At 40.8% G+C, this 14,035-nt stretch overlaps 1 protein-coding gene across 1 annotated transcript in view; it reads right to left on the reverse strand.

Moving 5' to 3' along the window:
• NELL1 (neural EGFL like 1) overlaps nt 1-14,035 on the reverse strand; it is a 784,769-nt gene that overhangs the window by 710,062 nt on the left and 60,672 nt on the right. The gene's annotated exons all lie outside the window — the stretch shown is intronic.

Consider the following 14,035-nt stretch of genomic DNA (forward strand, 5'->3'; position numbering starts at 1 on the left):
ATAGGGGCAGTATTATAGTAGTTATATTCTTGTACATAGGGGGCAGTATTATAGTAGTTATATTCTTGTACATAGGGAGCAGTATTATAGTAGTTATATTCTTGTACATAGGGGGCAGTATTATAGTAGTTCTATTCTTGTACATAGGGGCAGTATTATAGTAGTTTTATTCTTGTACATAGGGGCAGTATTATAGTAGTTATATTCTTGTACATAGGGAGCAGTATTATAGTAGTTATATTCTTGTACATAGGGGCAGTATTATAGTAGTTATATTCTTGTACATAGGGGGCAGTATTATAGTAGTTATATTCTTGTACATAGGGGCAGTATTATAGTAGTTCTATTCTTGTACATAGGGAGCAGTATTATAGTAGTTATATTCTTGTACATAGGGAGCAGTATTATAGTAGTTATATTCTTGTACATAGGGAGCAGTATTATAGTAGTTATATTCTTGTACATAGGGGGCAGTATTATAGTAGTTATATTCTTGTACATAGAGGGCAATATTATAGTAGTTATATTCTTGTACATAGGGGCAGTATTATAGTAGTTTTATTCTTGTACATAGGGGCAGTATTATAGTAGTTATATTCTTGTATATACAGGCAGTATTATAGTAGTTATATCTTGTACATAGGGAGCAGTATTATAGTAGTTATATTCTTGTATATAGGGGCAGTATTATAGTAGTTATATTCTTGTACATAGGGGGCAGTATTATAGTAGTTATATTCTTGTACATAGGGGCAGTATTATAGTAGTTCTATTCTTGTACATAGGGGCAGTATTATAGTAGTTCTATTCTTGTACATAGAGGGCAGTATTATAGTAGTTCTATTCTTGTACATAGGAGCAGTATTATAGTAGTTGCCACTCAGCTTTCACAATGACATGCAGCATCTCAACAGAACCTCTAACACTTTCACAGAATGACTTGCGGCCTCTCTGATTTTTCGGGGAATTATTAATTTTCAGGGTACATTCTATATCTATAGTATAGGGAGTGATCTATTTTTCCCTAATACTTTTTCTTCCCCTTCAGAAGCTTAATAGACCTCTATATACACAAATTAAAGTCCCGTCCTTCTCCCCCTCAGGACAGGAGCCGCTCATTTGTAGTATTTCCATCTCCGCATGTTTAATAAGTCATGGCTGCAAGGGGCTCCGCAAACAATTACTGCCTCCATCGAGAGCCGCCATCGACATGTGAATTGCAAGACCAATAGGTGTTGATAGCCTGAGACCGGAGGAGAGCATTGCCGGGAAGCCTCGTGTGAAGGAGCCTAAGGGAACCGACTGAGAATTAATCTCATGACCCAGTAATTTTCTCGGTGTTACAAGGGACGATGCAAACAAACTGGTGATGAAGCGGAGACTAACACCTGAAAATGGAGGGTCACCGCATCAAGCCCAACATTTAATTCCGGGAATCAATTTACAAAAGTGACAAAATCAAAAATCACACAATTCCCAAATGTACATTACAACAAAATAATTAACATTTCTTCTGTAGAAACATCTGTAAGGCATCGTGTCGGATTAGAAGAACATTGCTTCTTGCATGTAGAAACAGCACCACGCCTGCCCTCAGGTTGGGTCAGGTATTGCAGCTCAAGTCCATTGAAGTGAATAGAAACGAGCTGCAATGAGTTAGCCTTTGCACAGGTGTGGTGCCGTTCTTTGGATGCAGTCAACCACCTTTTTCAAAATCCTAAGCAACGCCATTCACAAAAGCAATCCACAAGCTGGTCCATAGGTTGCATGGTTATAAATGTAGGATCACAGGGCATCTGACTGCTGGCACCACCAGTGATCCCAAGAAAGTCATCAAAGAGGCACCACCACTTGTCATGTTGACAGAGATAGCAGGGAATCAGGGTTCCTAAGCTGACTCTCAAGCTATTCTATCCCTAACCTCAGGGATACTCCTGATGGTGGAGAGGCCTGAGTCTCCTTCCTAGCCCTGCTCCTGACCAGTCCTGATCTGATTCCTCTTCTCCCCAGGGAGGGATGAGACAGGAGTCCTCCAAACTAGGGGGTCTACTGCTATGCCTTATCTCAGGGATACTCCTGATGGTGGAGACGCCCCAGTCTCCTTCCTGACCCTGCTTCTGACCAGTTCTGATCTGATTCCTCCTCCCCTCAGGAAGGTATGAGACAGATGTCCCCCAAACTAGGGAATCTTATGCTATCCCTAATCTCAGGGATACTCCTGATGGTGGAGAGTCCCGAGTCTCCTTCCTGGTCCTGCTCCTGACCAGTTCTGATCCGATTCCCCCTCCCCCTAGGGAGGGACAAGACAGGAGTGTGATGAAACCCACAGAAAAAAAAAATACAGGGGAAAAAAAAAGTCAAAGCTCTGACACACACACACACACGCGCGTCAGTTATTTGTACACCAGCCTGCTTCATCCTGCTCCAGACCACATCTACCTCAGATAAGTGCTTGGCTCTTTATTTGTTGCTTGGTTCTTTTTGCTCTTATCGGAGTTGGTCATTTGCTGTGGTTGTTGTCAGTTTATTTGCATGCAGGGATCTTCCCTCTCAGTTGCTTAGCTGGGAAGCTCCCTGCAGCTATGTTTGGAGTATTGCTCCTGTAAGTCCATGTGTTTGTTGCTTCTTGAATTTGTAATTTTTCCTGCTTTCTGTTATGGGTTTGACAAAAGCGCCTGGTATAGGACGGAGTTCAGCTCTAGCGATCTGAGGGCATTTTGTACTATCAGGTTTTTGGATTTTTGTAGGGTTTTTCTCTGGCCACCATCAGTCCCTTTCCTATCCTGTCCTATTTAGTCAGTAGGGCCTCACCTTTTGCTAATCCCATCATCTATATGTGTATTGTGTTTTCCTATATCACCGCAGTCTTTGAATGTGGGGGGCTTGCTATTCTTGTCTATTTTCTGAGGCAGAGAGTTATTCATCTTTCCTTCCTTTAGGATAGTTAGTTCTCCGGCTGGGTTCGCGGTGCACAGGATGTTAGTTCACCCCTCGGCTACTTCTAGTGATGATGGTTAGTAAGGGGATGGCAGCCAGATTAGTTGCAAATCCTCTTGTCACCTTTTACCAATGATTTATGGTGGTCTTCCATGGTTCCGGATCATAACACCTCCCCACTACATGTGACCAAAGAAGCAAGCAGACTAACACAGATTAACTCTTGCTGCCTATGAATCAGCACACAGAAGGTCGACGCCAGAGTCTGCCTGTGTTGATCCCAGACACAAAAGAAACCCTCGGGCGGAGTGTCAGAATCTACAATCTGAACAGTGCCAAGCGTCGTGACAGTAGGCGAAGATTGTACAAAACTCTGTGCGACACCTCTACTTCTAGGGACAGAAATGGCCATGAATAAACTGACCGTGCCACCATTGCGCCATTCATACAGGAGACTTTCGGATCCACATAGTGTAGGATCTCAGCAGCTTTACCCCTGGTGATGATACATTTATCAACTATTCTGTGGATAAATTATTACGGTCATTTATTTAGTGGGAAAAAAACTCTTTTAGGGGCCAAGTAACATCTTAATTGCCAATTGTTTCCACGCTACGTAAATATTTTTAGCCACATTGGGACTTGTTATTGATGGAATGAGTTGTATATTTTATTCCCCAAAAAATGGGGTTCCCATTACCTCTTTCATTCATGGAGAAGCATTACAGCTTGAGATGTAGGTTTCATTGTTGCCATTTTGAGATACTTTGTAACTTATTAATTATTTTTCTTTGTTTTTTGGATGAACATAAAAAAAAAAGAAGGAAAAATTAATTTCACAGTGGAGAACAGATAATTTATAGTAGTTGTAAAAAAAAAACAAAAAACTGCAAAATTGATTATTTTTGTTTACGCATTTGTGTTAGTTTTCTCATAATCTAACTTTTTATTGTAAAAGAAGCACGATTATGCAGTTTTAGTTGGATTTATGGATTTATAGTTTTTTGGCAACAATATTTATTAGTCCCAGGCGGTTACTTGAACACGATCGTTTATTCTCATACATGTATACGGAGTATATATGTGTCAGTGTTACAGCAGGGCTTAATAGGCTGCTGTGTAAACACCATTCACCCACAGCTACATATTGGTATGCCGCCAGGTAGTGCCTTCCGGGGTCAGACTCCTTAGTAGGGATAAGCGAATCTGAACCGTAAAGTACGGGGTTCGTACTGGATACCGGGTGTCCGGGGCTTGAACTTGAACAGTTGGGGGCTGATATTATAAGGTTGGGGAGATCCATGGTTATTTTGGCCCTTCCCAGCCTACAAATAGCAGCCTGAAGCTGTCCTAGAAGTAGAACATCCATTAGACATGCCAATTCTGGCGACTTGCCCGCCTCTACCCGATTGCCCTGGTGAGGTGGCAATCAGGGTAATACTTAAGGGGTGCTGTATAGTTTTAGCTGGCATCAAGTCCAGGGGTTAGTAATGGAGAGGTGTCTATTAGACTACCCGATTACTAACCCCCATTACTCAGGGTATTTTTTTATTTATTTACTTTTTAAATAATTATTTAAATAAAATTTAAAAAAACAGCATAGGATCCCCTGTATTTTTGATAAATAGAGCAGGTAAAGTAGACAGCTGTGGGTTGCAACCCTCATTGTTCTGTTTTACCTTGGCTGGTTATCAAAAAATACAGGGGATCCCAAGCGGGTTTTTTTTTTTATTATATATTTAAAAAACAAACAAACAAAAAAAAAACAACATGCTGAGAAATTCCAGACCTGCTGATCAGCAGTGACCGTCATTTGGAAAACGTTCTCACAAGGTAGCCCATAGGAATTGAGTGGGATCGTGGGACATTACACTTTGGAATATGTCAGAACTTCCAGGATATATTTTGATATAATAAATTGGAGAACGACGGAGAGTGGAGGAGTCTTTCTTCAAATAAACTAATTTATTTTCCTGTGTGTGATTTTAACATTTCACCTGCCGGGTTAGTAATGGTGGTGTTCGATAGACCCCTATCCATTACTAACCCCTGGGCTTGATGCCAGCTAACACTACACACACACACGGCTGACATCAACCCAACAAGTATTATCCCAATTGACACTGCACCAGGACAATAGGGAAGAGCGGGACAAAGCACCAAAATTAGCACATCTAATGGATGTTCCACTTCTAAGGTGGCTGCAGGCTGCTATTTTTAGGCTGGGAAGCGCCAAATAACCATGGATCTTCCCAGCCTGATAATATGAGCCCCCAGCTGTCTGCTTTACCTGTGATGGTTATCATATATAGAGAGAGGACCCTACACCACATTAGTTAAATAATTTAAAAATCGAACAACTTGGGATCCTCTTTTTTTATAACCAGCCACGGTAAAGTGGACAGCTGAGAACCGCATACCCCAGTTGTCTGCTTTACCTGAGTTGGTTATGAAAAATAGGCGGGAGCCAACTTTTTTCAAAAAAATTTGTTTATTCCATATTCACATTTGTAGGTTAGTTGTACACACCCTTTTTGCTTCATTTTGCTCTTACAGCAACCTTCCTGCAAAGGTAGCTCTTACTGCAACCATTTTACAGCACTGCTTCATCCTGCTCCAGACCACATCTACCTCAGATAAGTGCTTAGCTCTTTATTTGTTGCTTGGTTCTTTTTGCTCTTATCGGAGTTTGTCATTTGCTGTGGTTGTAGTCAGTTTATTTGCATGCAGGGATCTTCCCTCTCAGTTGCTTAGCTGGGAAGCTCCCTGCAGGTATGTTTGGAGTATTGCTCCTAAAAGTCCATGTGTTTGTACCCCAGCTGTCTGCTTTACCTGAGTTGGTTATGAAAAATAGGCGGGAGCCAACTTTTTTCAAAAAAATTTGTTTATTCCATATTCCCATTTGTAGGTTAGTTGCACACACCCTTTTTGCTTCATTTTGCTCTTACAGCAACCTTACTGCAAAAGGTAGCTCTTACTGCAACCATTTTACAGCACCAAAGTTTGAGACCCCTTTGACTAATATGGGTTTTGGGGTCTAGTTTGAGTCAAGTCAGGATCCCGAACTGAAGGTTTAACTAAAGTCCGGCCGAACTGGAACTTCCACGGGGCCGCTCATCTCTACTCTTTAGATTGTGACGTCAATTGCAACTGCGAGGTCTAAGAGGTTAAAATGGCCAGATCAATGCAAACGTCTATTCTCACCATTGAGCCAAGGTGTCAGCTGTAGCAACAGATCTGTTAGTTGGGTGATCCCAATAGGCTTTCTTACTGGATCACTACAAGCTCAGAACCGACTGGGCAGGAGGGGGGGGAGTCTCCGGCCCTGAACTTAACAGTCATATAGGAAACCGGTACCTGGTTCAAAAATTGTACTCATACCATGGAAGTTGAGCTTGGGAAACTGGTCTATCAAATACTTCTTCTCCTCCAAGGACATAACTATCTCAAACTTTCAGATATTGTACAATCCGAGAAATCAGTGAGTGTCGGCCTAGAAAAAGGGTATAGTTTATGTAGACCCCACCCATAAAAGCAAACTGTAGACAGATCAGGGTGTTCCCACTGTAGCATTAGGGGCAAGGTTTATAGTGTAACTGCCCTTCTAGGAGAACTTCCAGCAGAATGCCTGAGTCCGCTTCTAGCTCCTCCCTCTGCCTCTAGCTCCTCCCCCTCCATAGAATCTTGTAAGCACCAACTCATCTTCTATAGCAGTAATGTAAAAATCTGTATTTACTAAAGACATTATCTAGGATTTGAAAATGAAAAATTACTACAAAAGAAGTGGATTTTTCTGATAAGATACACTACAGTTCAAAAGTTTGGGGTCCTCCAGACAATTTTGTCTTTTCCATGAAAAATCATACTTTTATTTATCAGATGAGTTGCATAATGAATAGAGGATATCGTCCAGACAGTGACTGGTTAGAAATAATGATTTTTACTTGTAATAATAATTTCCTCTTCACACTTTGCTTCCGGCACAGGATGCTCCTTTGCAGCAATTCCAGCTTTGCAGACCTTTGGCATTCTAGGTGTTAATTTGCGGAGGTAATCTGGAGATATTTCACCCCATGCTTCCCCCCTCCCACAGGTTGGATTGGTTTGATGGGCACTTTTTGCACCATACGGTCAAGCTGCTCCCACAACAGCTCTATAGGGTTGAGATCTGGTGACTGGGCCCCTCCATTACAGATAGATACCAGCTGCCGGCTTCTTTCCTAAATAGCTCATGCATAATTTGGAGGTGGCTTTGGGTCATTGTCCTGTTGTAGGATGAGATTGGCTCCAATCAAGCGCTGTCCACAGGGTATGGCATGACGTTGCAAAATGGAGTGATAGTCTTCCTTATTCAAAATCCCTTTTACCTTGTTCAAATCTTCCACTTTACCAGCACCAAAGCAACCCCAGACCATCACATTACCTCCACCATGCTTGACAGATGGCGTCAGGCACTCTTCTAGCATCTTTTCAGTAGTTCTGTGTCTCACAAATGTTCTGTGTGATCCAAACACCACAAACTTCGATTCGTCTGTCCATAACACTTTTTTCCAATCTTCCTCTGTCCAATGTCTGTGTTCTTTTGCCCATATTAATCTTTTCTTTTATTAGCCAGTCTCAGATATGGCTTTTTCTTTGCCACTCTGCCCTGAAGGCCGGCATCCCAGAGTCGCCTCTTCACTGTAGACGGTGACACTGGCGTTTGCGGGTACTATTTAATGAAGCTGTCAGTTGAGGAACTGTGAGGCGTTGATTTCTCACACTAGAGACTCTAATGTGCTTGTCTTGTTGCTCAGTTGTGCAGCGCGGCCTCCCACTTCTCTTTCTACTCTGGTTACAGCCTGTTTGTGCTCTCCTCTGAAGGGAGTAGTACACACCGTTGTAGGAAATCTTCAGATTCTTGGCAATTTCTCACATAGAATATCCTTAATTTCTAAGAACAAGAATAGACTGTCGAGTTTCACATGAAAGTTCTCTTTTTTTGGCCATTTTGAGAGTTTAATGGAACCAACAAATGTAATGCTCCAGATTCTCAACTAGCTCAAAGGAAGGTCAGTTTTATAGCTTCTCTAATCAGCAAAACTGTTTTCAGCTGTGCTAACATACTTGCACAAGGGTTTTCAAGGGATTTGTAAACATACATTAGCCTTCTAACACAGTTAGCAAACACAATGTACCATTAGAACACTGGAGTGGTGGTTGCTGGAAATGGGATTCTATACACCTATGTAGATCTTGCATAAAAACCAGACGTTTGCAGCCAGAATAGTCATTTACCACATTAACAATGTATAGAGGGGATTTCTGTTTAATTTAATGTTCGCTTCATTGAAAAAAAAAATAAATAAATAAATGTGCTTTTCTTTCAAAGATAAGGAAATATCTAAGTGACCCTAAACATTTAAACGGTAATGTACATACAACTTCAAAGTATTTTCAATCCTTCATTTGTGAGGGCTGCCTTATGTGCTGCAGAGCTGCTCTTCCTTTTCAAACTAAAAATCAAATCCTTGTCGGCCATTGTGAAGGCTACAGGACATCACCGGTCATCCCCTTTCATTCCAGTCAACTCTATCAATTTCCCCTCCCTCGACAGTTGTACACAAGGGTAAGACATTACAAACCGCCATATTATAATATAATATAATATATTTTTATTTTATATTATTATATATATTATATATATATATATATATATATATATATATATATATATATATATATATATATATATATATATATATTATTATAATATATATCCAGCTCTCAATATATCATGGGCGCTGATAGTGCACTATCTTTCTTTATATTTTATTTTTTTTTTAAAGGTTTTTCAATTGAAAGATCACTTTAAAAGCAATTATGGAAGAATCGTAGAAAAATTAATTATATCTCATAGTAAATTCCATTTTTAACCTTTAGGCAGAGGAGATGGATCTGAACTTCTCCATTTCTGCAGCAAATATTCAACAAATACTCATCACATAATTGATAATTACCCTCTGAATGGAATTAGCCAGTAATGAGCTTTAAAGTGCACACAGCAGACACCTGTCAGCTCGGCACCGCCGCCCGCGCTCCCATAATTAGCACCATTTCTACACTTCAGTGAAAATTTCATTACTAAATAGCATTGTTCTGCAGTATAAGGATTCACAGAGCCAGCCCAGAAATCACAAGAATGACCGCTCCGGTGTGGAACCCGCACACAGGATTGGGGCTTTCGCCCCCTGAAATACTCTGTGCTGCTGGTGACCTCAGGACTCCCACAATATAAATGTTAAAACTGGGACTTGTCTCATTTCTTTTCCTCACATGATCGTGGCACACTTCTTACCGACATCATGGTCACTGCCTGCCCCTACAAAATCACTTATTTCCTGAAATACTCTGGGCTGCTGGAGGGTAGTGGGGGGGACGCTTCGAGCACTTTTACTGTGCAATTTTCATTACTTCTTTATTTTCAGTCCCTATCCTCCTGGTCATTACTGCCTCTATAAAACCAGCGCGCTCTTCTCCTGAAATACTGTGTGCTGCTGGGGGGAGAGTGGGTGCTTTGGATACTTTCACTGTGCAATTTTAATTTACTACTTGTCCTTTATTTCCACTCTTCTTCTAGCAGGATGACAGTTCTTACCGCATGATAATCATTACCCCCATAAAAGCTGCACTTTTTTCACCTGAAATACTCTGTGCTGCTGCGGGATGGGGGGGGGCTTCAGGTACCTTCACTGTGCAACTTTCATTTTTTTTACTTCTCTATTTCCATTCCCTGTCCTCATGATCATTACTGCCCCCATAAAACCAGTACTTCTCCTGAAATACTCTGTGCTGCTAGGGGTGTGAGGGGATGGGGGGGGGGGGTTCAGGCACCTTCACTGTGCAATTCTCATATACTACTTGTCCTTTATTTCCATTCCCCTTCTGCCTAGATGACGTAACCCTGTCCACATGATCATTATTGCCGCCATAAAACCAGCACTTTCTTCTCCTGAAATACTCTGTGCTTCTGCAAAATTGGATTCTTCTACTATGTCAATCCACTAATACAATCAGAGTCTACTTCTTAAAATTCTTTGTGGAACTGGAATTCTTCTCCTCCCACATTATAGCAATCCGTGACCTCCCACACGATTAGCGAAGCTCCTGAAATACTCTGTGCTGCTAAGACTATGTTCACACATTGCTTTTTTTTGCAGTAAAAAAGTTGCTTCCAAAAAAGCAGGTTTTGGTGCATTTTCTAGCCGCTTTCCAGTGTCTCATTTGTCTAGATTATTGTTTAAATAAAAGTAGCTTAGCCACAAAAACGCAGCAATAAGACCCCCCCAGCAAAAAAATAAATAAATAAAATAAATTAAAAAAAATGAAGCAAACAGAAAGAAGCAAAACAAAAATAAAAAACAGCAAAAATAGAAAACAAAATGGAAAAAAATACATAGCAGAAAAACAGAAAGCAGAGCAAATAAAAGAACCCAGCAAAAAACCCAAAAAATGCAGCTGAAATAAACAAAATGCCGCAAAAAAAATAAATAAAAAAGGAAAACAAAAAATTCAGCAAACAGAAAGAAGGAAAACAAACAAAAATAAACAGCAAAAACAGAAGACAAAAATGGAAAAAAAAATTATATAGCAGGAAAAAAGAAAGCAGAGCAAATAAAAAAACACAGCAAAATCCACAAAAAAAAGGAAGAAAAAAAATGCAGAAAAAAAACACGCAAAAAAACCCCAAAACAAACCAAATAAAAAAAGAAAGCCACAGCAAGAAAACAAAAAAAAAACCTGCAAAAATGCTGAAATCGACATGAAAACGCAGCAGTTTTCCATTTCACTCAGGAAATAAAAAGCAGGTGCATAAAATTAATGAAAAAAACTGCAGCAAAAAAGCGGTGTGAACATAGCTCAAGTGCTCCAACCAGCAAGTTCAAACTAAAAAAAAAAGTTTAATCCTAACTTATTATTTTTATTTATTTTAATAGAATTTACATTATCATTATTATTATTTTTTTTTTTTTTCATTTTCTATTAGAAGCTACATATCACACTGCAGCTTTTCTTGCTTTTTTTCTGCAGGGATTTTAATAAGGATAATGGCAGTTAATGATAATTCCTCGCGAGCCTGAGCTGGAGAAATAAAGATTTGTCCTAAGTGGTCTCCTGTACGTTTGGCGGCGCAGCGGCGTCTCGCACTTGTGCGCATCTTGCGGTTATTTGCCTTTTTTTCTTGTGTACAGAACAGAAGGGAAGTAGAGGAACTCAGGATTGCAGCTCGGCGGCCCCGTACATAGTGCTGCAGTGATATCATCGCATCTGGGAGTTTAGAATTGCAAAACTCAACAACTTTCCAGCCAATGCCAAAACCTTTCCCGACAACTTCCATGTGGTGCAGGAGGAGAGAGAAGAACGAACGGTCTCCCGGTAACACTGACCTCCACCTGTGCAGCACAATGTGCCGCAGAACGCAGGAGCGGCCAATAAAAGTGATAGTATACAAAGCCTTAAACCAAGAAAAATGTACTGTACGGCAGCAATTCCACTAGTTTACTATTATAGGGAAAGTGTCATCAGGATTTTGTCTATGATTTTAGTGACGAGTACAGAGCACCCGAGCATGGTAGTGCCCGCTCATCACTGGTTACGAGTATAGAGTACCCGAGCATGGTAGTGCCCGCTCATCACTAGTTACGAGTATAGAGCACCCGAGCATGGTAGTGCTCGCTCATCACTGGTTACGAGTATAGAGCACCCGAGCATGGTAGTGCCCGCTCATCACTAGTTACGAGTACAGAGCACCCGAGCATGGTAGTGCCCGCTCATCACTAGTTACGAGTACTGAGCACCCGAGCATGGTACTGCCCGCTCATCACTACTTACGAGTACCAAGCACCCGAGCATGGTAGTGCCCGCTCATCACTACTTACGAGTAGCGAGCACCCGAGCATGGTACTGCCCGCTCATCACTACTTACGAGTACCAAGCACCCGAGCATTGTAGTGCCCGCTCATAGTATCATAGTATCATAGTATCATAGTTTTTAAGGTTGAAGGAAGACTCTAAGTCCATCTAGTTCAACCCGTCGCCTAACATGTTGATCCAGAGGAAGGCAAAAAACCCCAATGTGGCAAACAAGTTCCAATGGGGAAAAAATTTCCTTCCTGACTCCACATCCGGCAATCAGACTAGTTCCCTGGATCAATACCCTGTCATAAAATCTAATATACATAACTGGTTATATTAAATTTTTCAAGAAAGGCATCCAGGCTCTGCTTAAATGTTAGTAGTGAATCACTCATTACAACATCATGCGGCAGAGAGTTCCATAGTCTCACTGCTCGTACAGTAAAGAATCCTCGTCTGTGATTATGATTAAACCTTCTTTCCTCAAGACGTAGCGGATGCCCCCGTGTTCCAGTCGCAGGCCTAGGTGTAAATAGATCTTTGGAAAGGTCTCTGTACTGTCCCCTCATATATTTATACATTGTGATTAGATCTCCCCTAAGCCTTCGTTTTTCCAGACTAAATAACCCCAAGTTTAATAACCTGTCTTCGTATTGCAGCCCCCCCATTCCTCTAATAATCTTGGTGGTCTTCTCTGCACCCTCTCCAGTTCAGCTATGTCCTTCTTATATATCGGTGACCAGAATTGTACACAGTATTCTAAGTGCGGTCGCACTAGTGACTTGTACAGAGATAGAACTATATTTTTTTCATGAACACTTATACCTCTTTTAATACATCCCATTATTTTATTAGCCCTGGCAGCAGCTGCCTGACACTGTCCACTAAAGTGAAGTTTACCATCCACCCATACACCCAAGTCTTTTTCTGTGTCTGTTTTACCCAGTGTTCTACAATTAAGTACATAATCATAAATGTTATTTCCTCTACCCAAGTGCATGACCTTACATTTATCTACATTAAACTTCAATTGCCACTTCTCAGCCCAATCCTCCAATTTACATAAATCTCCCTGTAATATAAAATTATCCTCCTCTGTATTGATTACCCTGCAGAGTTTAGTATCATCTGCAAATATTGAAATTCTACTCCGCATGCCCCCAACAAGGTCATTTATAAATATGTTGAAAAGAAGCGGGCCCAATACTGACCCCTGTGGTACCCCACTATGAACTGAGACCCAGTCCGAGTACGTACCATTAATAACCACCCTTTGTTTCCTATCACTGAGCCAGTTTTTAACCCAGTTACACATATTTTCCCCTATCCCCATTATTCTCATTTTATGTACCAACCTTTTGTGTGGCACCGTATCAAAAGCTTTTGAAAAGTCCATATACACAACATCCACTGCATTTACCTGGTCCAGGCTTGAACTTACCTCTTCATAGAAGCTGATCAAATTAGTTTGACAGGATCGATCCCTCATAAACCCATGTTGATACTCTGTCATAAGGTTATTTTTCTTGAGATACTCCAGTATAGCATCTCTCAAGAAACCCTCAAGGATTTTACCAACCGTAGAGGTTAAACTTACCGGCCTATAATTTCCCGGCTCAGTTTTTGTCCCCTTTTTGAATATTGGCACCACATTTGCTATGCGCCAGTCCTGCGGTACCGACCCTGTTATTAAGGAATCTGAGAAGATTAAAAATAATGGTCTATCTATCACAGAACTCAATTCCTGTAGTACTCTGGGGTGTATGCCATCCGGGCCCGGAGATTTGTCAACCTTAGTGATTTCGAGGCGGCGGCGTACTTCCTGCTGGGTTAAGCAGGTAATATTCAAGGGTGAATTTATGGTATCACTGGTCATGTCATCTGCCATGGCATTTTCTTGTATAAAAACCGTAGAAAAAAAGTCATTCAGCAGGTTGGCTTTACCCTCATCCCCTTCCACCATTTCACCAAGACTATTTTTAAGGGGGCCAACACTATCGCTTTTCAGTTTTTTACTGTTTATGTAGTTAAAGAATATTTTAGGATTATTTTTACTTTCTCTCGCAATGAGTCTCTCTGTCTCAAACTTAGCTAACTTAATTTGCTTTTTACATATTTTATTTAATTTTCTATAATTATATAATGCCTCATCACTACCTACCCTCTTTAATTCTTTTAAGGCTTTCTGTTTTTCTTTTATTGC

The sequence above is a fragment of the Anomaloglossus baeobatrachus genome, chromosome 10, assembly GCF_048569485.1.
Source record: "Anomaloglossus baeobatrachus isolate aAnoBae1 chromosome 10, aAnoBae1.hap1, whole genome shotgun sequence".
Classification (NCBI taxonomy): Eukaryota; Metazoa; Chordata; class Amphibia; order Anura; family Aromobatidae; genus Anomaloglossus; species Anomaloglossus baeobatrachus.